This window comes from Rhinopithecus bieti, unplaced genomic scaffold (genome assembly GCF_001698545.2).
Source record: "Rhinopithecus bieti isolate Rb0 unplaced genomic scaffold, ASM169854v2 scaffold_12512, whole genome shotgun sequence".
Classification (NCBI taxonomy): domain Eukaryota; kingdom Metazoa; phylum Chordata; class Mammalia; order Primates; family Cercopithecidae; genus Rhinopithecus; species Rhinopithecus bieti.
Genome location: NW_016807354.1, coordinates 24619 through 48978, shown reverse-complemented (window position 1 = coordinate 48978; position 24360 = coordinate 24619). Strand labels below are relative to the sequence as shown.

At 33.9% G+C, this 24360-nt stretch overlaps 1 long non-coding RNA gene across 1 annotated transcript in view; it reads right to left on the bottom strand.

Annotated features, from left to right (window-relative positions):
- Positions 1 to 3970: 3970 nt before the first annotated feature.
- LOC108535413 (uncharacterized) overlaps positions 3971 to 24360 on the bottom strand; it is a 28810-nt gene continuing 8420 nt past the window's right edge. The window contains exons 2-5 of the long non-coding RNA XR_001887221.1: positions 18148 to 18180; positions 13771 to 13802; positions 5104 to 5154; positions 3971 to 4249 (exon numbers count right to left, since the gene is read on the bottom strand). This is a non-coding gene — a long non-coding RNA (uncharacterized LOC108535413). The remainder of the gene's footprint in view (positions 4250 to 5103; positions 5155 to 13770; positions 13803 to 18147; positions 18181 to 24360) is intronic.

Below are 24360 nucleotides of genomic sequence, written 5' to 3'. Positions count from 1 at the left end.
TAATAAGATATGATGGGAGTAAAAGTTGAGAATAAAATCCTGAGGGTGGTGAGAGGGAGGTCATATAAAGAAAAGAGTTCAGTTTATAAGAAATAATGGGAAAATGAAGGGAAAATAAAACCAAGGAAGAAGAAAAGAGAAAATAAATTAGATAAAATGGAAAATAAATGAGAATTGCTTGTTGAGTGAGAAATGATGAAAATTTCTAAAAGCCACTTGTGTTTGCCAGGACTGGTTTTTTCTTATTCATTTTGTTTGTGTCACTGTTAAAAGAATAGTTTTGTTTCCAAGTCATTACATGAATTAGTTTATATGCATATCCATATTACCTTCACTAGGCAACTTTGTATAAACTAGCCCGGGTTCCAGAAAACCATGGAATATTTATTAATTATAAAATTTTAGGCCAACATTTAGTTCTATAAAATATAATCTGTAGGGAAAATCTACATTTTCAATAAGAAATCCAAATTATGTTTTGTGATCATGTAACTTGGATATCTAACTAAAGTACCCAATCACTAAGTTAAGACAATCATTTAACTAATATATTCTCTCTCTCTATGCCCTTGTAGGTCAGCGACAATGGTTTTGGAAAAAAAAAAAAACAAAAAACACACACACATTATGGGTTTTAGTATTGTTGAATATCAAAGTGTCTACTTAAACCTTCTAATTTAGGTATAGGAGAAATTAAACTGGCAAAAGAAGACGACATAGGTTTTGGGTAATATGAATTTGTTTTCACTTTATTCATAGTCTAAGGTTGTTCCGCCCAATAAGATAGCCAACAGACACATGTGGTAATTGAGCATGTGATGTTTGGCTGATCCTAATTGAGATGTACTATAATAAGTATAAAACTCACACTACATTTTGAAGTTAGTACAAAAGAAAGAAAATAAATCTAGAGATTTTAAAAGATAGTGTTTAAAATATGTTTAAAGCTGGTAAAAGATAGTACTCTTATAGAAAATTACTATAAAATAACAATTTTATTAATTGATTACATGTTGAAAAGTTAATATTTTAGATATAGTGGGTTAAAGAAAACAATCTCAAAATTAATTTTACCTGTTTCTGTTTAGTTTTTAAGTGAGGNTTATAGAAAACATGAAAAATAAAGCCAAGAAAATGAAATTATCTTATATTCATTTCATCCAAAGATAATCATGTAATTTTAATGTATTTCCTCTCATTTTTTTCTCTTTGTCTCTTGCTGAGTGTCTTTCCTCTCATTTTCCTCTGCCTGTTTATTTGTTCATGTCTCTATTCCTCTTTTCCTCTCACAGGTCCTGTCTGTATATCTTTACTTTTCTGTCTTTCTCTCTCTACTGTTGTCCCTTTCTACTTTTCAATTAAAATGTCCATGGTGTTTCACATTTGTCACTTAACTTTATATTGCGTCAAATCACTGAAACTGTTGAAGAGTGACATAAAAAACGGCAAGTCACCCATCCGCTGGAAATATTCTGGAATGTATCACATAAGTGAAAAATTCTTTGCACTGTATCAGGGATCTGTAAGTGCAGGAAATATTTTTAAGGTCTGTTTCATTTTTAACAGCCTATGGCAAATTGATGAGCTCTCATGCTCTATTTCAGTCAGTTTTATTGAAGAGTTTGAGCTGGATAAACTGAAAGTGGCTATTGAAGGGATGATTTATGTCATGGACATTGTTAGAGATAAATGGAGGGATGTTATAAGGAATACAGTGGCACTAGGAGAGCAAGAACCACGTGTGAAAATAGGAGTAAGGATAAAAGAGAGAGACTGAATCTATTAATAAGATATGATGGGAGTAAAAGTTGAGAATAAAATCCTGAGGGTGGTGAGAGGGAGGTCATATAAAGAAAAGAGTTCAGTTTATAAGAAATAATGGGAAAATGAAGGGAAAAATAAAACCAAGGAAGAAGAAAAGAGAAAATAAATTAGATAAAATGGAAAATAAATGAGAATTGCTTGTTGAGTGAGAAATGATGAAAATTTCTAAAAGCCACTTGTGTTTGCCAGGACTGGTTTTTTCTTATTCATTTTTGTTTGTGTCACTGTTAAAAGAATAGTTTTGTTTCCAAGTCATTACATGAATTAGTTTATATGCATATCCATATTACCTTCACTAGGCAACTTTGTATAAACTAGCCCGGGTTCCAGAAAAACCATGGAATATTTATTAATTATAAAATTTTAGGCCAACATTTAGTTCTATAAAATATAATCTGTAGGGAAAATCTACATTTTCAATAAGAAATCCAAATTATGTTTTGTGATCATGTAACTTGGATATCTAACTAAAGTACCCAATCACTAAGTTAAGACAATCATTTAACTAATATATTCTCTCTCTCTATGCCCTTGTAGGTCAGTGACAATGGTTTTGGAAAAAAAAAAAAACAAAAAACACACACACATTATGGGTTTTTAGTATTGTTGAATATCAAAGTGTCTACTTAAACCTTCTAATTTAGGTATAGGAGAAATTAAACTGGCAAAAGAAGACGACATAGGTTTTGGGTAATATGAATTTGTTTTCACTTTATTCATAGTCTAAGGTTGTTCCGCCCAATAAGATAGCCAACAGACACATGTGGTAATTGAGCATGTGATGTTTGGCTGATCCTAATTGAGATGTACTATAATAAGTATAAAACTCACACTACATTTTGAAGTTAGTACAAAAGAAAGAAAAATAAATCTAGAGATTTTTAAAAAGATAGTGTTTAAAATATGTTTAAAGCTGGTAAAAGATAGTACTCTTATAGAAAAATTACTATAAAATAACAATTTTATTAATTGATTACATGTTGAAAAGTTAATATTTTAGATATAGTGGGTTAAAGAAAACAATCTCAAAATTAATTTTACCTGTTTCTGTTTAGTTTTTAAGTGAGGGCCACTATAAAATATAAAGTTAGATATGCAGGATCACATTATACTTATAGAGGACAGTGCTGCTCTAAGTCAGGGGTCTATAAACTACAGTGTGCAGATCAAATTCAGTCTGCATACGATTTCTGTAAAACAAGCCGCCCATTTGTTTCCATATTATTAATGGCTGCTTTCATGTTGCAGTGGTAGAGTTATGTAGTTGCAGTGGACAACATTTGGCCCACAGTCTAAAATATTTACTGTCTGGCTCTTCACAGAAAAAGTTTGCCAACCAGTGCTTTAGAGTAACTTAGCAGACTTATTTAACCTTTATCTTCAGTTTTGTTTTGTTTTTTTTTTTTTCCTGTATTCTCAATAGGAAAATCAGTGGGTGAGAATGGGAGCTAGAAAGTGGAAAGGAAGCATATCTTAGTAAAGAAGGCCTGCCCATCATTTAAAACGTACAAATTCCACTGCCTAAAATGTTAGTTATGTCACTTAAAGAAAAAGAAAATGAAACAAGGGATAACAATATCAACAGAAACTTCAATAATCTATGCTTTGTTAATTCATACTGCCAAACGAGAATGATAACATATAATCCCTTTCTCCTCTAATATGCTCCTGTTACATTTCCTTGCTGCTAACTTCACTGCTGCCACTTTTAAGACAGATGGATTAAAAACTCTTATTGGCTAAAGAACAAGTAGGAGAGTGAAGTAGTGTTATACATTGAGAGGAAAAGCCATTATACATTGAGAGGAAAGGTTTAAGACAAAGTAAAACTCAGTTAAGAGTTTTGAAGAGAAAGGGGAAAGAATAAAGCTGAAATAAGAGATAATGTTTTTCTACATTTAGGGATGGGCTCTCATCTAGGTTTTGTCATTTTGATTACATTTAACTACTGTTATGTTAACAGGGAACATTTCCTTTTACACTATTTTTAAACCACAAAAATTGAATAAAACAAAACAGAAACCCTAGTTTCTAATTTTTTTTTAAATGATAGTACTTGAGGAGTCTAATACGAATCTCATGGATGGACTTTGAGCCTGAAGCCATTTCTGGCAAGACTTGTCTTGACAGGCGAGAAGGAGTTTATTTTGCATGTGGTAGGGATGTGAATTATTAAGATCACAGAAAAGACTGTGGTAGTTAGTTTTTAAAGATGTTTAAAATGGTTCCTCCCACTGTCCTTTGAGTTGTAATTTTCCGTTCCTTCCATTAAGAGCTGAAATTTATTTCCTCACTCCTTGCATATAAGCTGGCATTCTGGCTTGTTTTGACCAGTTGGAGGATGTTATTTGACTTCTGAGTCCAGACTTTAAGAGATCATGCAGCTTTCAGTTTCATGTCCTTGGAATGCCTCCCTGAGGCCATGCTGTGGGTAAGATAGTATATTATTTATGTATTGCTACATACCAGTATTACCACAAGCTTAGCAGCTTAAAGCAACATGTATTTGTTTTATCACAGTTTTTGAGATCTAGGAGTCCAGGCCCAGCTTATCTCAGTTCTCTGATTAGGATCTCACAGGACTGCAATTAGAGGGTTGGCTGGGGCCGCAGTTTCATCTGAGGTTTGGATGGGTAAAGATGTTCTTCAAGGCTCATTCAGGTTGTTGGAGAAATTCATTGTTTCACTCTCAGAGATTGACTGCTATTCCTTGCTATTTTTTGGTTCCTCAATATGGTTCCTTGCTACCTTAAAGCCAGCCAAGAAGAGACTCAAAAATGAATATACAACCTTATGTTATATATTATATATGAAATCATATACTTTTGCCATATTCTATCAGTTTGAAGCAAGTCACAAGTCCAGCCCATACTCAATAGAGTGGAGGGTATTCCACAAGGGTGTGAACAAAAAGAGGCAGCAATAATGCAGGCCACATTAAGAGTCTGTCATCTCAGCTAGTCTAGTTTATTGGAGGATAAAATTGTCAAAATTGTGTAAAGTCTGAAATTTTACCCTACTTGAAATCTAATAAGTAAATTTACCACAATTTCATGGTTGCTGAAAGCAGAGACATGATTTCTGGGTCAGAGATAAAGAATTTTAATTTTTACAGAACTAGCAGTAACCAGAATATCATTTTTTTTCTACTGATTTTCTGAGCCCCAATCTCCCTGTGGAGTATACCAAGTAATGTCTATGCAAACACTAGTTGTGTTACATGAGTGCTCTGAGCTTATGACACCTGAATCTTTCATAGCAGCCAGTAAGTATGCTTACCTTTTGTTCTGGAGAGAGCAAGCTGTTGGTACCACAATTTCTCATACTGGTCTATTGGTAAACAGAAAACAAAAATTGTACTTGGAGAAAATGTGGTTGTAGTACTTAAAAAATAAAAGGCAATAGAAGTTTCTTTGTTTTGAATTCCATGTGGCAGTTCATTTCCAAAGTACTTAAAATATTTCCATAATAAAATGTATGTAACATATTTGAATTTTAAAAGTAAAAAATGACAAAAGTCATTTATAAGTAGATGTGAGATTCTTAACATATCTAGCCAGACTTTCCAAAGGGCTAAAGTAAAATTTCCTTTTAATTGGAGTCAAGAGAATAATAAGGGTGAAAAGAAGCATCTCCCAAAAGCAAATATTTTTGTAAAAAAATTCAAGACCTTTTTTTCCCCAATTAGAAGTAGATTATAATAAAGAAAAATTTTTCCTGTCATGTTATTTTAATTTTTTCAAGGCATATAACTTTGAACAATAATTTTAGGGGAGATTAACTTTGGTAATTTCTTTTCAGAATTATGTATATGCATATATATGTGTTTGTGTGTCTGTGTTATATATTTTGTTCTACTATTTCTATCAAATATTACTGATAATTTGTGATGTGGATGAGGGGGGTAGTTAGAGAAAAGAGAAGTCCTTCATAAGAGGAGTAAGTTTTTATTACAAAACTGAACAAAGATAATGGGAATGCGTAGTAAATGTTACAACATGTTTATACACAAGTTACAAATTTACATTAAGAAGTAAATTAAGGCATTTTCCCCAATGTATGGAAACAACTACAATGACATCAGACACTAAAACAAAAGAAAAAAAAAAGAAGAAGAAACAAAACCAGGTAATCATCAAAGGAAATATCTATCTTGTGTTCAAAATTACCTTTAAAATGTGTCACAGTGATGAGAATGCTTTGTGCAAATGTCCAAAATGTAACCCATGGTGAGTTCCAACTAGAAAACCACTTTATTCTGCCTCCTCCAAAACTGACCTTTTAAAACTGTGCTGAAGCTAATTTTTCCTTTTTCTCTGGGTTTAAATTTGAGAAGCCTATAGCTTATCTCTTAACTTTTCACTTGTGTCTTAGTCTACTCAAATTTCCATAACAAAATAACAGACTGAGTGGTCTAAACAACAGAAATTTTATTTTCTCACAATTCTGGAGGCTGAAAGTTCAACATCAAACCAATTTGATTTCTGGAGAGGGCTCATTTCTTGGCTCGCAGTTGGCTTCCTTTTCACTTATCTTCACATGTTCTTACCTCAGTGTGAAACCACCTCACCTCAGGATTTTATAAAATCGATTAAGAAAAAAAAATCCAGCTAATCACAGCAGCAATCATTATGCCAACTTGCCTTTTGGCTCACTTACTTGTAGAGTCACTACTCCAGTGTAATGTGACCCTTATCACAAGACTCTTCATTTTCTATTCTATAAAGTCTAAGACATTGTGAGATGATAAGCCTTCTATTGGAGCTTCTTTCCTAAGTTCTTCATACTAAGAAAACTATAGATGCCAGCTGATCTGGCAGGCCCAGTAAGAAGCTGACTCATGAAGAAATGCAGTTGCTGCATCTTGATGATTTCATGTCCCTTATCCTGACCAACTGACGACCTCAAGTTTTCTAGCCCGTCACTCTTCACAAATCCCCTTGAAAACCCTTGCCCACAGCCCCTTGACAAAATGGATTTGAGGCTTGAGAATCTTTCTCATTTCCTCATTGGGTGAGTTGTGATTATTAAACCCTTTCTCTGCTGCAACACTGCTGTTAGTGTATTGGTCTGTTGCTGTGTAGTGGGCATAGAAAACTGGCAGTCCTGTAACAAGTGGGTGTGCAGCTGAGGGTAGAAGTAGGGGTGGCAGGAGAAGAGAAAGATTTAGAAAAAAAGAAAAAGAACGCTTTCTCTGGTGTCTCTTCTTATGAAGACACTAATCCTACTGGATTAAGGTCACACTCTTATGACTTCATTTAACCTAATTACTTCTTTAGAGGACATGTCTCCAAATTCAACCACACTATGGATTATGGATTAGGGCTTCAACATATGAATTTGTAGAGATGCAAACATTCAGTTTATAGCAGTCAGTAAATAGCAAGTTTTATTCCTCTTTAACCTCAAACATTCTCACTTCAGTAATTTTTATGTCCATTTGAGTACAACGATTAAAAATCATGAAATTCCTTCAAAATTGTAACATGTGCTTTCTCTGCCCATCTTACTTTGCTTACTCCTCCTGTAGCTTACTGGCAATGATGAGGGAGGATAATGAATAAAAAATAGGCAAGGAGCAAGAGTGGCCCAGTTAGTCTCATCAGTCAAGGGTCAGCAAACTTTCTGTAAAGCGCCAATCAGTTTTGCCAACATACAGTCTTTGTGGTAGTTACTCAACTCCAACATAGTAGTATAATAGATGAAAAATAGAAACCATAATTGTGTTCCAGTAAAATTTTTANTGTTCCTGTCATGTTATTTTAATTTTTTCAAGGCATATAACTTTGAACAATAATTTTAGGGGAGATTAACTTTGGTAATTTCTTTTCAGAATTATGTATATGCATATATATGTGTTTGTGTGTCTGTGTTATATATTTTGTTCTACTATTTCTATCAAATATTACTGATAATTTGTGATGTGGATGAGGGGGGTAGTTAGAGAAAAGAGAAGTCCTTCATAAGAGGAGTAAGTTTTATTACAAAACTGAACAAAGATAATGGGAATGCGTAGTAAATGTTACAACATGTTTATACACAAGTTACAAATTTACATTAAGAAGTAAATTAAGGCATTTTCCCCAATGTATGGAAACAACTACAATGACATCAGACACTAAAACAAAAGAAAAAAAAAAGAAGAAGAAACAAAACCAGGTAATCATCAAAGGAAATATCTATCTTGTGTTCAAAATTACCTTTAAAATGTGTCACAGTGATGAGAATGCTTTGTGCAAATGTCCAAAATGTAACCCATGGTGAGTTCCAACTAGAAAACCACTTTATTCTGCCTCCTCCAAAACTGACCTTTTAAAACTGTGCTGAAGCTAATTTTCCTTTTCTCTGGGTTTAAATTTGAGAAGCCTATAGCTTATCTCTTAACTTTTCACTTGTGTCTTAGTCTACTCAAATTTCCATAACAAAATAACAGACTGAGTGGTCTAAACAACAGAAATTTTATTTTCTCACAATTCTGGAGGCTGAAAGTTCAACATCAAACCAATTTGATTTCTGGAGAGGGCTCATTTCTTGGCTCGCAGTTGGCTTCCTTTTCACTTATCTTCACATGTTCTTACCTCAGTGTGAAACCACCTCACCTCAGGATTTTATAAAATCGATTAAGAAAAAAAAATCCAGCTAATCACAGCAGCAATCATTATGCCAACTTGCCTTTTGGCTCACTTACTTGTAGAGTCACTACTCCAGTGTAATGTGACCCTTATCACAAGACTCTTCATTTTCTATTCTATAAAGTCTAAGACATTGTGAGATGATAAGCCTTCTATTGGAGCTTCTTTCCTAAGTTCTTCATACTAAGAAAACTATAGATGCCAGCTGATCTGGCAGGCCCAGTAAGAAGCTGACTCATGAAGAAATGCAGTTGCTGCATCTTGATGATTTCATGTCCCTTATCCTGACCAACTGACGACCTCAAGTTTTCTAGCCCGTCACTCTTCACAAATCCCCTTGAAAACCCTTGCCCACAGCCCCTTGACAAAATGGATTTGAGGCTTGAGAATCTTTCTCATTTCCTCATTGGGTGAGTTGTGATTATTAAACCCTTTCTCTGCTGCAACACTGCTGTTAGTGTATTGGTCTGTTGCTGTGTAGTGGGCATAGAAAACTGGCAGTCCTGTAACAAGTGGGTGTGCAGCTGAGGGTAGAAGTAGGGGTGGCAGGAGAAGAGAAAGATTTAGAAAAAAAGAAAAGAACGCTTTCTCTGGTGTCTCTTCTTATGAAGACACTAATCCTACTGGATTAAGGTCACACTCTTATGACTTCATTTAACCTAATTACTTCTTTAGAGGACATGTCTCCAAATTCAACCACACTATGGATTATGGATTAGGGCTTCAACATATGAATTTGTAGAGATGCAAACATTCAGTTTATAGCAGTCAGTAAATAGCAAGTTTTATTCCTCTTTAACCTCAAACATTCTCACTTCAGTAATTTTATGTCCATTTGAGTACAACGATTAAAATCATGAAATTCCTTCAAAATTGTAACATGTGCTTTCTCTGCCCATCTTACTTTGCTTACTCCTCCTGTAGCTTACTGGCAATGATGAGGGAGGATAATGAATAAAAAATAGGCAAGGAGCAAGAGTGGCCCAGTTAGTCTCATCAGTCAAGGGTCAGCAAACTTTCTGTAAAGCGCCAATCAGTTTTGCCAACATACAGTCTTTGTGGTAGTTACTCAACTCCAACATAGTAGTATAATAGATGAAAATAGAAACCATAATTGTGTTCCAGTAAAATTTTATTTACAAATGCAGGCAGGCCAATCTCTTTTCTAGAGTGTAATTAAAACAAAGAAAAGGAATCCCATTTTATCATCCTGCTACTTGGTTTGGTATAGCAACAGATGAGAAGCTGCAATCTTTGGGGGATGGAATGGATAGGAATGTACATTTATTCTAAGCGTGTTTTCCTCACTCAGTGAATTTCAACATTTGCTGCATGTTAGAAATCTCTGGGACACTTTTAAAAAATCAGATTTTAAAATGAGATGCCCAGGCTACAAGGAGATAAGTTAAATCAGAAGGTGGCGATTTGATAACCAGTACTAATATTTTTTTAAAGATCCAACATGCCATCAAGAGTAGAAATAACTTTTTTAGCTGTCGCTTACTGAAAATAGTCAAACACCATAAACACATTAGCACCTCGAACATATAAATGTTACCAGAAGCACCTTGGCAGAAGTTCCTCAGCAGTATTTATCCAGGTTTTGTATTATCTGATTTGTTCTTTTTTTTTTTTTTGGTACCTGCATTGATTCTGCTCCATGAATTCATCTAGGCAACTTCATTAACTTATTTTTTGAATATTTGTCTCAGCTTTTACCTGAAACATTTCTTTCACAACATGTGGAATATTTCTCCTAGGTTCACAGTCTACTGAAGGTGGCTTTGCAAACTTACTACTGAGAGCTATCTGACATAGTTGACTCCATCTTGCTTCTGACCCCTAAGCCATCCTTGGTCATTCTTGGGCATAGGCCAAGCTAACTTTGGGAGGAATTTAGTTTACAGTTTAACTTGAACACGACAATAATAACCCCTCCTTGAACTACTCTTCTCTTTGCTCAGATACCCAAAACCACCCTTGTGAAACTAATGAAAAGTTGCAAGAATAGGATTATGGGAGGGGCCTGAACTCTGCTAAGATGTAGTCATCGTATCTATAATCCTTTACTGCTCGGGAGTTATGTGACCAGAGGTCACAAGATATGTGACTTGACCAATTACTGCTATAGATAACATCACTATTGTAGAACCTAATGGTTTTTTGAGATACCTTTCAGACTGTTCCCACCCAGACTCATGACTCAACTGATCCTGTAGCCCCACCCAGAGGTGGACTCACCATATGAGTGCCATTTTCCACACCCCTATGATTTCATCCTCAGTCAGTAAAGATCACCCATTCCTTAGCTATGATATGAGTGCTAACTTCAGTTCTCTCATGTGGGCCAGCCTCACATCAATTAAACCACTTCTCTACTGCAATGCTGTAGTCTCAGTGGATTGATTTTTGTCTATGCAGTGGGCAGGAAGAACCCATCTGATGATTACATGACTAAAATAAGTAAAAGGTACTCTGCACTCATGCTTTGCTACAGCCAATACTTAACAGAGCCACAGGCTAAAATGTTCTGAAAGTTGTTACTCTTAATTAGCTCTGTGTGTGGGTGTTGTATGTGTCGAGCATAGTTTTGTGTTGACTGGAGGGCAGTCATTCTTTGCTAATACAAAATTAACATTTTTCAAATCAGCATTTATCAGCATTTAATTTTTTAATAAAATCAGCGTTTAATGCTAATTTTTTATCAGCTTTATAATCTTTTATCAGCATTTCTCAGAGTTTACCTATTTATTGTTGTTATTTTTAGGTGCAGATGTTTGCTGACACAGCCTCAGCCTCATGGGAGGGACTCAATGAAATGGAATTTGTGATCTCTTCATTATAGGCAGAGGGTGAAGAAAAATGGGCAGCTTAATATCAGTCTAAGTTTGTTTAGATTATGTGGACGTCTAGATGACTTAAGCAATTGGTTCTGGAGTATTTAATGTCATATGACTTACAACAATGTCATATTCACAGAAGCACTGACAACACCCTAGCTCTTCATTTCTGAAACCGCTAGGTTTCTGGAACACAGGTTAAGATCAGGCTGAGCCCTGTTCTTAGTCATAGAGTGGTGTTTTCTCCTTTTTAATTTTTAAATGAAATAAATCTGTTTTTTCCTATTCAAGGCAATTATAAATTCAAGACATCAGACAGCTTCCAGGACTGAGCCTACCTAGATAAAGTGTGAGGAGGTTAGTGCTGCCCATAATTAAGTTCATTGTTTCCTTGATATATCCCAGCTGAATCACATGACTCTTACACATTTAAGAAAATTAATACTTTTTTTACTTTAGCATTATGTGACCCACACTTTATTATATTTCACAAGACTCTCTCTGTAGTCTCAACTTTGTATATTGCCTTAAGCTATGAATACAAGTAAACACTGCAGAACATGTGAGACATTTGATGTAACTGAGTTTTAGAAGATACCTTATTTGATGTTCTGGATAATTATAGAATATCGTGTTTCTTTTCAGCAGACTGTCATCTCATATTCACCCTGAATGAAAAATCAGTACATTTAAGAATGTTCTTTTCCTATCAAATTGAAATGTTGCTTCTTTTCATTTTGCATATTTTGCTTTTATGTTCTTTTGATTAGGTGAACTAATTTTTTTTTTTAATCTTATGGTTTGCTTTTATTGCCAACAGTCAACATTTGGTTTTATTTATTATTTGTATACTGTTTATTATTTTCTAATGTTTAATGTCTGTATTTCTCTTTAGTAATTACTTTCATCAAATTTTCTTAGGTTCATTTGGTTGTTTTTTTAAAACTATTTTCTTGAATTAAGTATGTAATTAATTTGTGTTCATTTTTTGTTTTAGAAATGAAAATATTTAAAGCAGAATTTTCCTCTGCAGTGTTCTAGTTGTATCCCATGTTTTCATAACATTCTCTATAACTTCTGTTTTGTCCTTTCTTTGAACTTATGTAAGCGTATCACTTTAAAAATTATCTCATTTTTAGACACTCCAAAATTCCAATAAATCACAGTGTAGACACTATTCTATGACTATAACATAACAAAGCTAGAATGTAGCAAAAGAAAACTAAAAACAAAGGTAGAGACACATAGAATCTCTCTTTCTGTCTCTCTCAGATACACACACACAGACACACACATACACACAAAAATACTTACATTAACTCCAAACAAGGACTTAAAAGTTTTAAACTAATAAAATATTACAAATATTTCTTATGAATCAATTAATACTTTAAAATCCTTTAAAAGCAAAACCCACATATTTTAATGCAAAAGAAAAAAAGGAACTATATATCTTGTTCCCAATCAATGTTTTATAAATGTTAGAATAATTGTAGTTGCATATATAAAAAACACCAATACCTCTTCTCTTAATTGTTAACAAGATAAAGAATGGATAATAGGAGTCAAAGAAATGTAGCACATCTTAATAACTAATATTATGTTTACTATCAAAGGAACAGAGATATCTACATGTAACTATTCAGGGATAAATTCAAGTGAAGAATATTTTCAGAAGTTGAGAAAAACACTATAACATAAAGGAAAGGAAATGAGTAATAAACTACAATTAGACTGAAGAAACCCACTCAGAAAATAATATTCAGAAATAATGTAGAAGGATGTATGTTTTTCTCAAGGGGATTTTATAGAGATATTAATTGAAAATAATATAAAATATTATAAAACAATGGATCTAGAAAACCAAGTGGGAATTAGAAATAAATATTTTAAGATATCCTGGCAGTATCGAGCTATGTGAGTTAATTAGTTTCACAGTATAACTTAAAAATGATGAATTAACCTCCAGGCTGATTTAAGCTGATCCATTACACAAAGGGAAATATGAGGTAACCTCAGGTGCCTGTTTACCAAAGACTTTTAAAAGCAATGTAATAAAGATCATCTTAGTCATTCTAAAGTAAGAGATAAATGTCATAAAAAAGAGAAAGTGGAAGAAATTGAATATGAAAAGAAATTATGCTTTTATTTATGAATTCCTAATTTAGCTTGGAATTATAATTTTTTATTCCAGATCAATGAGAAAATGACATAATGCTTATGAATGTCCAAGAGAAAACAAGGTAGCAATGTATTTAAAATTTTTATTTTATCCTCATGTTACAAAAAATTAGAAGTCTTTAAATAATACATCTTGTCTGGAAAAGCACTTATATTTTGGATAAACTTAGTGTTCTGGAAACCATGTAAAATGTCTAGGTACTTAATGTTTAGAAAATCTTAGAGAAGTCAAACTTGTGTATATAATAATAATATACACAAATATATTTATACATCTATATCCATCTACTTACCTATCCCTGTGCCTGTATATCTGTATCTATGCCTTCAAAGAGAGAAGATAGGATGTAAACATTTGAATAAAATTTGTAATGCATGGAAGCATTTATTTAAAACTGTTATGTTTCAATAATAGGCAGAATTATTTTCAAAATATTAACTTGATAAAGGATTTCTTAATATTCTCACTGAATTCATCATGGTTCTCCAGAGAAAAGGAATCAACAGGGTATCTATCTATCTATCTATCTATCTATCTATCTATCTATCATCTATCTATCTATCAAGAGATAAAAATATATTTATTATGAGGAATTGGCTCACATGATTATGGAGGCCAACAAGTCCCTTCATCTATTGTCTATAACCTGGAAGCCCAGAGAAATCAGTGGTATAATTCTAGTTCATGCTCAAAGGCTTGAGAATTAAGGAAGCCAATGGTGTATGTCCTAGTTCAAGTCTGTGGGCAGGAGAAGATGGATGCCCTTACTCAAATAGAGAAAGTGAATTAAACTTCTTCCATCATTTTATTCTATTTTATGCCCTCAGTAGATTGACTGATACTTGTTCACATTAATCAAGGCAATCTTTTTTACCCAAACTACTGATTCAAATGTTAATATCTTCTAAAATCACCCGCATGGATACATTCAGAAATGGTCTTTTGCTGGTTTGGCTCTGTGTTCACACCCAAATCTGATGTTATATTGTAATCCCCAAGTGTTGAAGAAGGGCCTGGTGGAAATGATTGAATCATGGGGACAGGCTTCTTCCTTGTTGTGCTGATGATGGAGTTCTCATGAGATCTGATTGTTTGAAAGTATGTAGCACTTCTCCCTTGTCTCTCTCTCTCTCTCTCTCTCCCTCTCTCTCTCTCTCCCTCTCTCTCTCTCTCCCTCTCTCTCTCTTTCTCTCTCTCTTTCTCTCCTGCTTCACCATGGTAAGATGTGCTTGCTTTCCCTTCACCCTTGCCATGACTGTAGGTTTCCTAAGGCCTTCCAGCCATACTTCCTGTATAGCCTGTGGAACTGTAAGTCAATTAAACCACTTTTCTTCATAAATTACCTAATCTAAACTAGTTCTTTATAGCAGTGTTGGAATGCACAAATCCATCGGCTATCTGGGCATCCCTTAGTTCAGTCAAATTGGTATATAATGTTAGCAATCACATTATCACATTCACAATACACAATGTTTTTTGTGTATTGTGTATGTTTTAAAATTTAATTTTGGATGTCTCTAAAACCATATCTATAATTTTATTTAAAATATCAACAGTTTTCTAAATTCAAATGAAATTCAAATGAAAAGCGCATAAATAAATGTTCGTTTTTTGATATTTTAAAAATACATTTTCAAAGCCCATAGCAATTGAAGGACAGTAAAACCATTGCACACACAAACAAACACACAGAGGAATGTTTGGCATACTTATATGAATGAGTTTCAGTTCACGGCACAGGAGCTTAAAATTTTAAATGCCATCTATGTTTTTACACTTCTGTCAGTCCTAATTGTCACAATTTTGAAAGTCAATATAAAATCTGTCATAATTGAGGGAGGTAATGAGAAAAAAATTATACACTCAAGACAGTTTTCTAAAATTCTGAAACTTAATTTGAAACAGTAAGAAAATATTCATATAACTATATAGAAAAGGATATATGAAAACTGCAATCATTTAATTTACTAAATAATTGACGCTTATAAATCTCTTATACTTGAGACTAAGGCAAAGTTTTAGGTATGATCAAATTAGTCTGATGTTCAAAACTCATTTTCTAGTAATTTTTTCCTTCGAATAAACAATCAGGGTCATCTAGTCTTTGCTATAGCCTAAGATTATTTTTAGATATGTTTTGACATTTTCAAATTCACAGGGCTCCAAATGCCTTAAGTAATGAATCCACTATACCATTTTTTTTTATTTATTTAGAACCAGTCTTATATCTAACTCAATTGAAAGTCAATTTCTTAAATGATTTGAGAAGTGTCAGAAATGTCTACCTATCAAAAGAGTAATTTTTCCACTATTTCTACAATACTTAAATATTTCAAATTAGAGAATAATTTAAATGACATGTAATTATTCCTGGAAGTGTAGTAAATTTTGACATCACCAGTTCAAGTAGAAAAGAAAAATAGAAAATATTTTAAAAAATTTAAAACAATTTTACTTAGAATTATACCTAAATGTATTAGAAGTATATATTTATATTAGTCCATTCTCACACTGCTATAAAGAACTACCTAAGACTGGGTAATTTATAAAGAAAAGAGGTTTCATTCACTCACAGTTCCACAGTCTGTACAGGAAACATGAGTGGGCAGACCTCAGGAAATTTACAATCATGGCAGAAGGGCAAAGGAGAAGCAAGCACATCTTCATGTGGGGGGAGGAGAGAAAGAGAACGTGAAGGGGGACATGCTACACACATTTAAACCAAAAGATCTCATGTGAACTCACTCATAATCACAAGAACAGAAAGGGAGAAATCCACCTCCATAATCCAATCACCTCCCTCCAGAACCCTCCTCCAACTTTGGGAATTACAATTTGGGATGAGATTTGAATGGGGACCCAGAGCCAAACAATATCATTTTGCCCCTGGCCCCTCCCAAATTTTATGTTCTTCTCATATTTCAAAACACAATCATGCCTTTCCAACAGTCCCCCAAATTCTTAACTCATTCCAGCATTAACTCAAAAGTCCAAGTCCAAAGTCTCATCTGAGACAAGGTAAGTCCCTTCCACCAATAAGACTGTAAAATCGAAAACAAGCTAGTTACTTCCAAGATAAAATGGGGATGTAGGCATTGGGTAAATACTTCCATTCCAAATGGGAGAAATTGGCTCTACAGCTCCACTAGGCAGTACCCTATTGGGGACTCTGTGAGGGGGTTCCAACTTCACATTTTCCCTTTGTACTTCCACAGTAGAGGTTCCCCATGAGGGCTTCACCCCTGGAGCAGACTTCTGCCTAGACACCCAGGTATTTCTATACATCCTCTGAAATCTGGGTGGAGGCTCCCAAGTCTCAATTCTTGCTCTCTGCACACCCACCTACTTAAAACCACATGGAAACCACCAAGTCTTCTTATGACTTGCAGCCTCTGGAGCAGTAGACTGAGACATATCTGAGGTCTTTTTACCCATGGCTGGAGCTGGAGCAGCTGGGATGCAGGGTGCCAAGTCCCAAGGCTGTGCAGAGCAGCAAGACTCTGGACCTGGCCCACAAAAACAGTTTTTCCCCATGCCCTCCAGGCCCATGATGGGAGAGGCTGACATGAGGTCTCTGAAATGACTTTGAGGCATTTTTCCCTATAGTCTTGGCTATCAACAAGTGACTTTTCTTTATTTATGTAAAATTTCTGCAGTCTTAAATTTCTCACCAGAAAAAATGGGTTTTTCTTTTCTTCTACATGGTTGGCCTGCAAATTTACCAAACTTTTATGCTCTGTTTCCCTTTTAAATATAAACTTCAATTTCAGACCATTTATTTATGAAGTCGTATGAGCCTACACTGTTAGAAGCAGCCAGGCTGCATCCTGAATGCTTTGCTGCTTGGAAATTTTTCCACTACCAGATACCCTAAGTCATCTCTCTGAAGTTCAAAGTTCCACAAATCTCTAGAGCCATGGTACAATGCCACCAGCCTCTTTGCTAAAGCACAGCAAGAGTGACTTTTACTCCAGTTTTTAATAGGTTCCTCATCTCCATCTGAGACCAGTCTGGACTTCACTGACCATATCACTATCATCATTTTGGTTACAACTATCCTATAAGTATCTAGGAAGTTTCAAACTATTGCCAATCTTCCTGTCTTCTCCTGAGCCCTCCAAACTGTTCCAGCCTCTGCCCGTTATCCAATTCTAAGCCTGCTTTCACATTTTTAGGTATCCTTATAGCAATGCCCCACTCTTCTGATACCAATTGTCTGTATTAGTTCATTCTCACATTGCTTTTAAGAACTAACTGAGACTGGATAATTTATCAATAAAAGAGGTTTAATTGATTTATCTTTTGTTCCACAGGCTGTACAGGAAGCGTGGCTGGGGGAGGCCTCATGAAATGTACAACTGTGGCAGGAGGTGAAGGGGAAGGCATCATGTCCTACATGATTGAAGCAAGGGGAAGAGAGAGCAAATGTAGAAGTGCTACACACTTTTAAACAAACAGATCCCATGAGAAATCACTCACTATCACAACAGCAAGGGGGAAACTCACCCCTGTGATGTAATCACCCCCTACCAAGTTTCTCCCCCAACATTGGGAATTACAATTCCATATGAGAGGTGAGTGGAGACACAGAGCCAAATCATAGATTATTTTAAAAATAATTGAAATTTAGGGTTGGTTAACTTGAAACATAAATAATTTCTGAAATTACCTATTGAGCTCTTCTTTGATGTTTTTGTTGGATCTAGGAAAAGGAAAATAAGTTTACAAGTTGGAGGTACTGATATTTTTATGAAACTTGAATTTCTAAACATTTCAAGATATAAAAAATTATATATGTGTAGTATTTTTAAAAAGGTGAGAAATTTGTAAATGATGTATCCCTTTTAGAAGTGTTAGCCCAGATGAGACTGGGGGGATTCAAAATATCTACAGGATACAAATTATTCATTGCCATTTGTACCCTTCAAAACTATGATGGTTTTTATGTGTCAATTTGACTGCTCTATGGAATGTGTATATAAACATTATCTCTGGATGTGCCTGACAAAATGTGCCCAGATGAAATTAGCATTTTAATTGGTGGGCTCAATTAATTAGACTGCCATCCCCAATGTGCATGGGAAATCAATCATCCAATCTATTAAGGGTTTGAACGGAACCAAAATGTAGAAGAAAGAACTAACTCCTTTTTGCTTCCTGCCTGCATAGTTGAGCTGGAACATCACTCTTCTGCCTTTGCACTGGGTTTTACACTATTGGCTCCCTCGGTTCTCAGTCCTTAGGACGTGGACTGAAATTACACCACTGGCTTTCCTGGGTCTCCAGCTTGCATGCAGGCAGTATATTGTGGGACTTCTCAGCCTCCACAATCCTGTGAGCCATTTCCTCATAAGAAATCTCATACACACACACACACACACACACACACACACACACACACACACACACACGTTCTGTTGGTTCTGTTTCTCTGGAGGACCTTGACTAATACAAGACCATGGAGTAGAAATGAAAGCTTCCAAATTTATTTTATGAAGCCATATATTATTCATATAAAAGCTTCAAAAAAAAGTTTAATTTAGGAACATAATTGATTTAAAAAAATTTGTGAATTTAATTGGTTGGCATATTACATATTGATATACCAAAACAAGTGGGGTTTATACTAGGAATGCAAGGATGATTCCATGTTCATACCTTATTAGTATAATTTGCTTTGATATCAGTAATCTGCCTGCTCCATTTCCCTATAGTTTCTCCCACCACACTGAGCTATCTCCTGCAACTCTCCACACTGGGTTGGTAGAGAGAGAATGTGTAGGACTATACAAGTAGTTTTCCTGGTGAAGGCCTGAAAATGTGTCATAACACTTCTGCCTATATTTGTTAGTCAGAACTTAATCACATAGAATACCTAACTCCAAGGTGGTGTGTGTGTGTGTGCGTGCATACACATGCACACATGCACTGTGCCTAAGAGATGTTTTCTGTATATTCAAGATGAAAACCAAAAAATTTGTAGACACCTAGTAAATCAAGCCATGTTCTGCAGATAACTTTTAAAATACACAAATAATAAACTACTTATTTAAAAATTTCAGTACAATTAGAAAACACCTTTGAAGAACAAAAAATCCAGTTTACAAAAGCGTCAAAATAAAACAATTTAACTAGAAAATGTTTTAATCATGTAAAAAATAAGAATGAGCTGAGAAGACGCTATAATGTGATACGGCACAGTGTTGATCTTGAGACAATTATAGTATCAGCAAAAGATAACTCTTTATCCTATTTTAATCTATAATTTTAACATATATAGCATATATTAATAATATGTCAGTGTGAACTTGTGTTAGCAAGTTGATTCTAAAATTTACATTAAAATAAACTAAATATTCTAAGGAATTTTATAAAAATAAATAAAATAAGGAAATACTGTTTCTATTATTAAAACTAATTTAAAGTTTGCTATAATAAAAATAGATTTATCCAGTAATTTCACTCTTAGAAATTTATTATACAGATAAGCACAAAACATAGAACATTTGTAGCCAGTACTGTAATGGAACTGATTCATCAAATTGTATGCCCAATCTTTTGGAATAGATGACCACTGTAGCCACCTATTATGAATGTACTGTGATAAGCACTTGCTGATATCTGTTCTGTAAACTACATTTATTACAACAATGTTTGGTATATCAAAAAATCAGAAAAAAAAAACCAAAATACCAAAAGATTCTGGACCAAATAAAAACTGATATAATACACAGCCATTAAAAGAATTAGGTAGTGTGGTATAATCCCCAGGACAAATTGTTAATTTTTTTCCAGGTGAAAATAAATGTGTACATTATGCTAACATTTTCTTTTTTATAAATATTTTAATTTTGGTATGATTATAGATAAAAAATAATTACAAAGATAGTACAGAGAGAGGTCCCATGTACTCGTCACTGAATTTTCCATAACAGTTATATCTTACATAACTATAGTATAATAATATCAACATCAGGAACTTGACATTGGTACACTGTATATATATAGTTCTATGCTATTCATTCACATAGGTAGACTTATGTAACCACTACAGTCATGTAGAGACAAAATTACTCTATCACCTAAAAGATCTCCATCATGCTACATCTTTACAGTCACACCCCTACCCACCATACCTAACCCCTGAAAACAAATCAAATATTTTCTAATTCTATAATATTGACATTTCATGAGTGATTTATGAATGAAATCATACTGTATGTGACTTTCTGAGATTAGCTTTTTTGTTGTTTTTAAACTCAGCAGACATGCTAGAGATATATCCAAGGTGCTGAGTGTATCAATAGTCTCTTCTTTGTATTATTGAGTAGTATTTTACAGTATGAATATACTGCAGTTTGTTTAACCATTCATTCGTTAAGGGATATTTTGGCTGTTTCCAGTGTTAGGCTATAATTTCCGAGGAAAAGTTCCCCCAAAACTGCTATAAGCAATCATGGGAACATTTTTGTGAGGGCAGAGATCTGCATTTCTCTGCCATGAATGCCCAAGGAGTGGCACACATGGTAAGTGTGTTTAGTTTTTTTAAAATAAATTGCCAAAGTAGTTTTCTATAGAGACTGTACCATTTTACATTTCTGCTAGCAATGTGTGAGAGACCCAGATTCTCTGCATCCTTTGGTTATTACTATTTTTATAGTTACTATTATTCAATAACATAAATTTATTAAATATATTTAAATTAAATCACTATATTTATAATATTTAAACATCACTTTTATTTTAGCCGTTCTAGTAAGTATGTAGTGATATTTCATCCTGGTCTTAATGGCTAGCAATGTTGAACATCTTTTCCTATGCTTGTTTTCAATCCACATATTCACTTCTGTGAAATGTCTTTTTATATCCTTTACACATTTTAGAATTAAATAGTTTGGTTTCACAGATGAGTTTTGATAATTATTTATATATTCTTATGTGAATTCTTTGTTAGATATATAGTTTTAAAATATTTGCTCCAAATCTGTAGTTTGTCTTTTAACAGGGTTTTCATGGAACAAAAGTTTTAATATAAATGAAGTTCAATTTAGCCATATTTTTAAAGAATTGTACTTTGATATCATTTTAAAGGATTCTTCACCAAGCCCTATGTCTCAAATATTTTTTCTTGTGTTATCTTATAAAGTTGTTTTAGTTTTGTTTTACATTGAAGACTATGATCTATTTTGAGTTGATATTTGCACAAAGTGTGAAACCTAAATCAAAATTTGGGGTTTTTTTGTTTGTTTTTGTTGTTGTTATTGTCTATGGCTATTCAGTTGCTCCAGCACCATTTGTTGAAAACATTATCCTTGATCCTGTTACCAAAAAACTAGGGGTTTGGTCTAGATCCTGTTGCCTACCGGACAGCAGCCTAATCACAAGACAACATTGCAGCAGAGAAGATGAGAGATCAGTCTCAAATCCATCTCCCTGACTGAGTAGAATTGGGGGTTATTATATAGTATGGAAGAAATGTAACCATGTATGGGAAGACAGAAATTAGAGAGAGTTAAGGAGAAGAGTTGGTCAACAGGAAGCAAGTGGTTGATTAGGCAATCATGATAGTTGAGAGATCTGGCATCTTATGGTACAGATGCAGTGACCTGGAAAGAAATGTATAAGTTTAAGTTCCTTGATACTCCCAGATGGGAGGCCTGATGGTTGATTTTCCTGACAAAAGAACTCAGCTAAGACAAATTTAACTTCTTCAATTTTTTAGACTGGAAGGGTCTATTTCTATGTTTATTCATAAGAAATGATAAACATCAGTTCTGTGGGACAATTGAGTCAGTTTCAGTCTTTTAAATTGATTTTGCACCTTTGTCACAAATCTGTTGGCTGTACTTTTGTGGCACTATTTCTGAGAGTTCGCTATTCTATTCAATTGACTATGTTTCTATCCCTCTGCCAATACCTTAGAGTCTTGATTACTGTGGTGATGATAAGACTGGAAATCAGATAAAACGGTTCCTACTACTTTTTTCCCCCAGAATTTGTTTTAACTATTTTAGTTCCTTAGCATTTCAATATCAAATATATGTTATTTTGGAGAAAACTGACATCCTTGCTATGCTGAATCTTCCAATCCATGAATATAAAATATTTCTCCACTTATTTAGAATTTATTTGATTTTTTTCCAATAGTTTTATAGTTTTCAGCATTCAAGCCTTGTAATTGTTTTGTTAGATTAAAACCTTTGCATTTCGTTACTTATGAATGACTATACATAAAACTCTATTTTTAATTTCTGTTTTCATGTATTCATTGCTAGTATATAGAAATATAATTTCATGTGTTATCTTATGTATAGCCACCTTGCTGAACTCTCTTATTAATTTTACATTCCTTGTGATTTTCTTTGTGGAACATCATGTCATCTTAAAAGGGAAGCAGTTTTAATTAATTCTCTCCAAGCACTATTTTTTTAACTCTCATTTTATTGTCCTACTATGCTCGCTAGAAATGTCAGTACTGTGTGGACTAGTAGTGGTGAGGATTGACATTCTTACATTATTTCTAATCTTAGGGGGTAAGCATTCAATATTTCACCTTTTAATATAATTTAGACTATAGGCTTTTATAGATTCTCTTTCTCAAATCGACAAACTTTTCTTCCATTTCTAGTCTCCGAATTTTTTTTATGAATGAAAGTGAATCATGCCAAAACCTTTTCCTATGTGATTGATATGACCATGTGACTTCCTTTTTAGCTTGTTAATATAGTGGATTACATTGATTGATTTTTGAACATTGAATCAGTCTTGCATATCTGGAAATAAATACTCTTGGTTAATAATGTACAGTTATTTTTCCACATTGCTGACTTCTATAAAATTTGTCAAGAATTTTTGCAACTGTATACATGAGGGACATTGGTCTGTAATTTCCTTTTTGTGTGTGTGCTGACTTACTCTGGTTTTAGTATCAGTGTCAATACTAGGTACATAGGATAAATCGTGAAACATTCCCTCCTTCCCTATTTTCTGAAAAGATTGTGTAGAATTAATGTTAATTCTTCTGTAAACAATTGGTAGAATTAATTGTCCATTGAAACCATCTGGGGCAGGAGATTTACTTTCTAAGAGTTTAAATAACAATTTAATATCCTTAGTAGTTATATAGCCACTAAAAATTTTATTTTGGATAAACTTTATATTGGATGAGTTATGGTAGTTTAGACTTTTTGAAGAATTTGTCTATTTTATGTAAAGTGATCAATTTCTGTGTGTAGAATTTTCTTTTTATCCTTATACTGATAATATTCCCTTATTATATTTTTACTATCAACAGGGACCATGGTGATACCCATTGCTTTGTTCCTGACATTACCAATTTGTGTCTTCTTTCTGTTTTCTTTGTCAGTCTTCACAGAAATTTGTCAATTTTATTAATCTTTTCAAAGAACAAACTTCATTTTTATTAATGTGCTGTTTTTTTTTCTGTTTTACGTTTCATTGATATCTACTCTTATTGTTATTCTTTACTTTCTTTTGCTTGCCTAGGGTTTATTTTTCTTTTTTTTCTTTTTTTATTATACTTTAAGTTCTAGGGTACATGTGCATAACGTGCAGGTTTGTTACATATGTATACTTATGCCATGTTGGTGTGCTGTACCCATCAACTCGTCAGCACCCATCAATTCATCATTTATATCATGTATAACTCCCCATTACAATACCTTCCTCCTCCCCCCTCCCCATGATAGACCCCAGTGTGTGACGTTCCCCTTCCCGAGTCCAAGTGATCTCATTGTTCAATTTCCACCTATGAGTGAGAACATGCGGTGTTTGGTTTTCTGTTCTTGTGATAGTTTGCTAAGAATGATGGTTTCCAGCTGCATCCATGTCCCTACAAAGGACGCAAACTCATCCTTTTTTA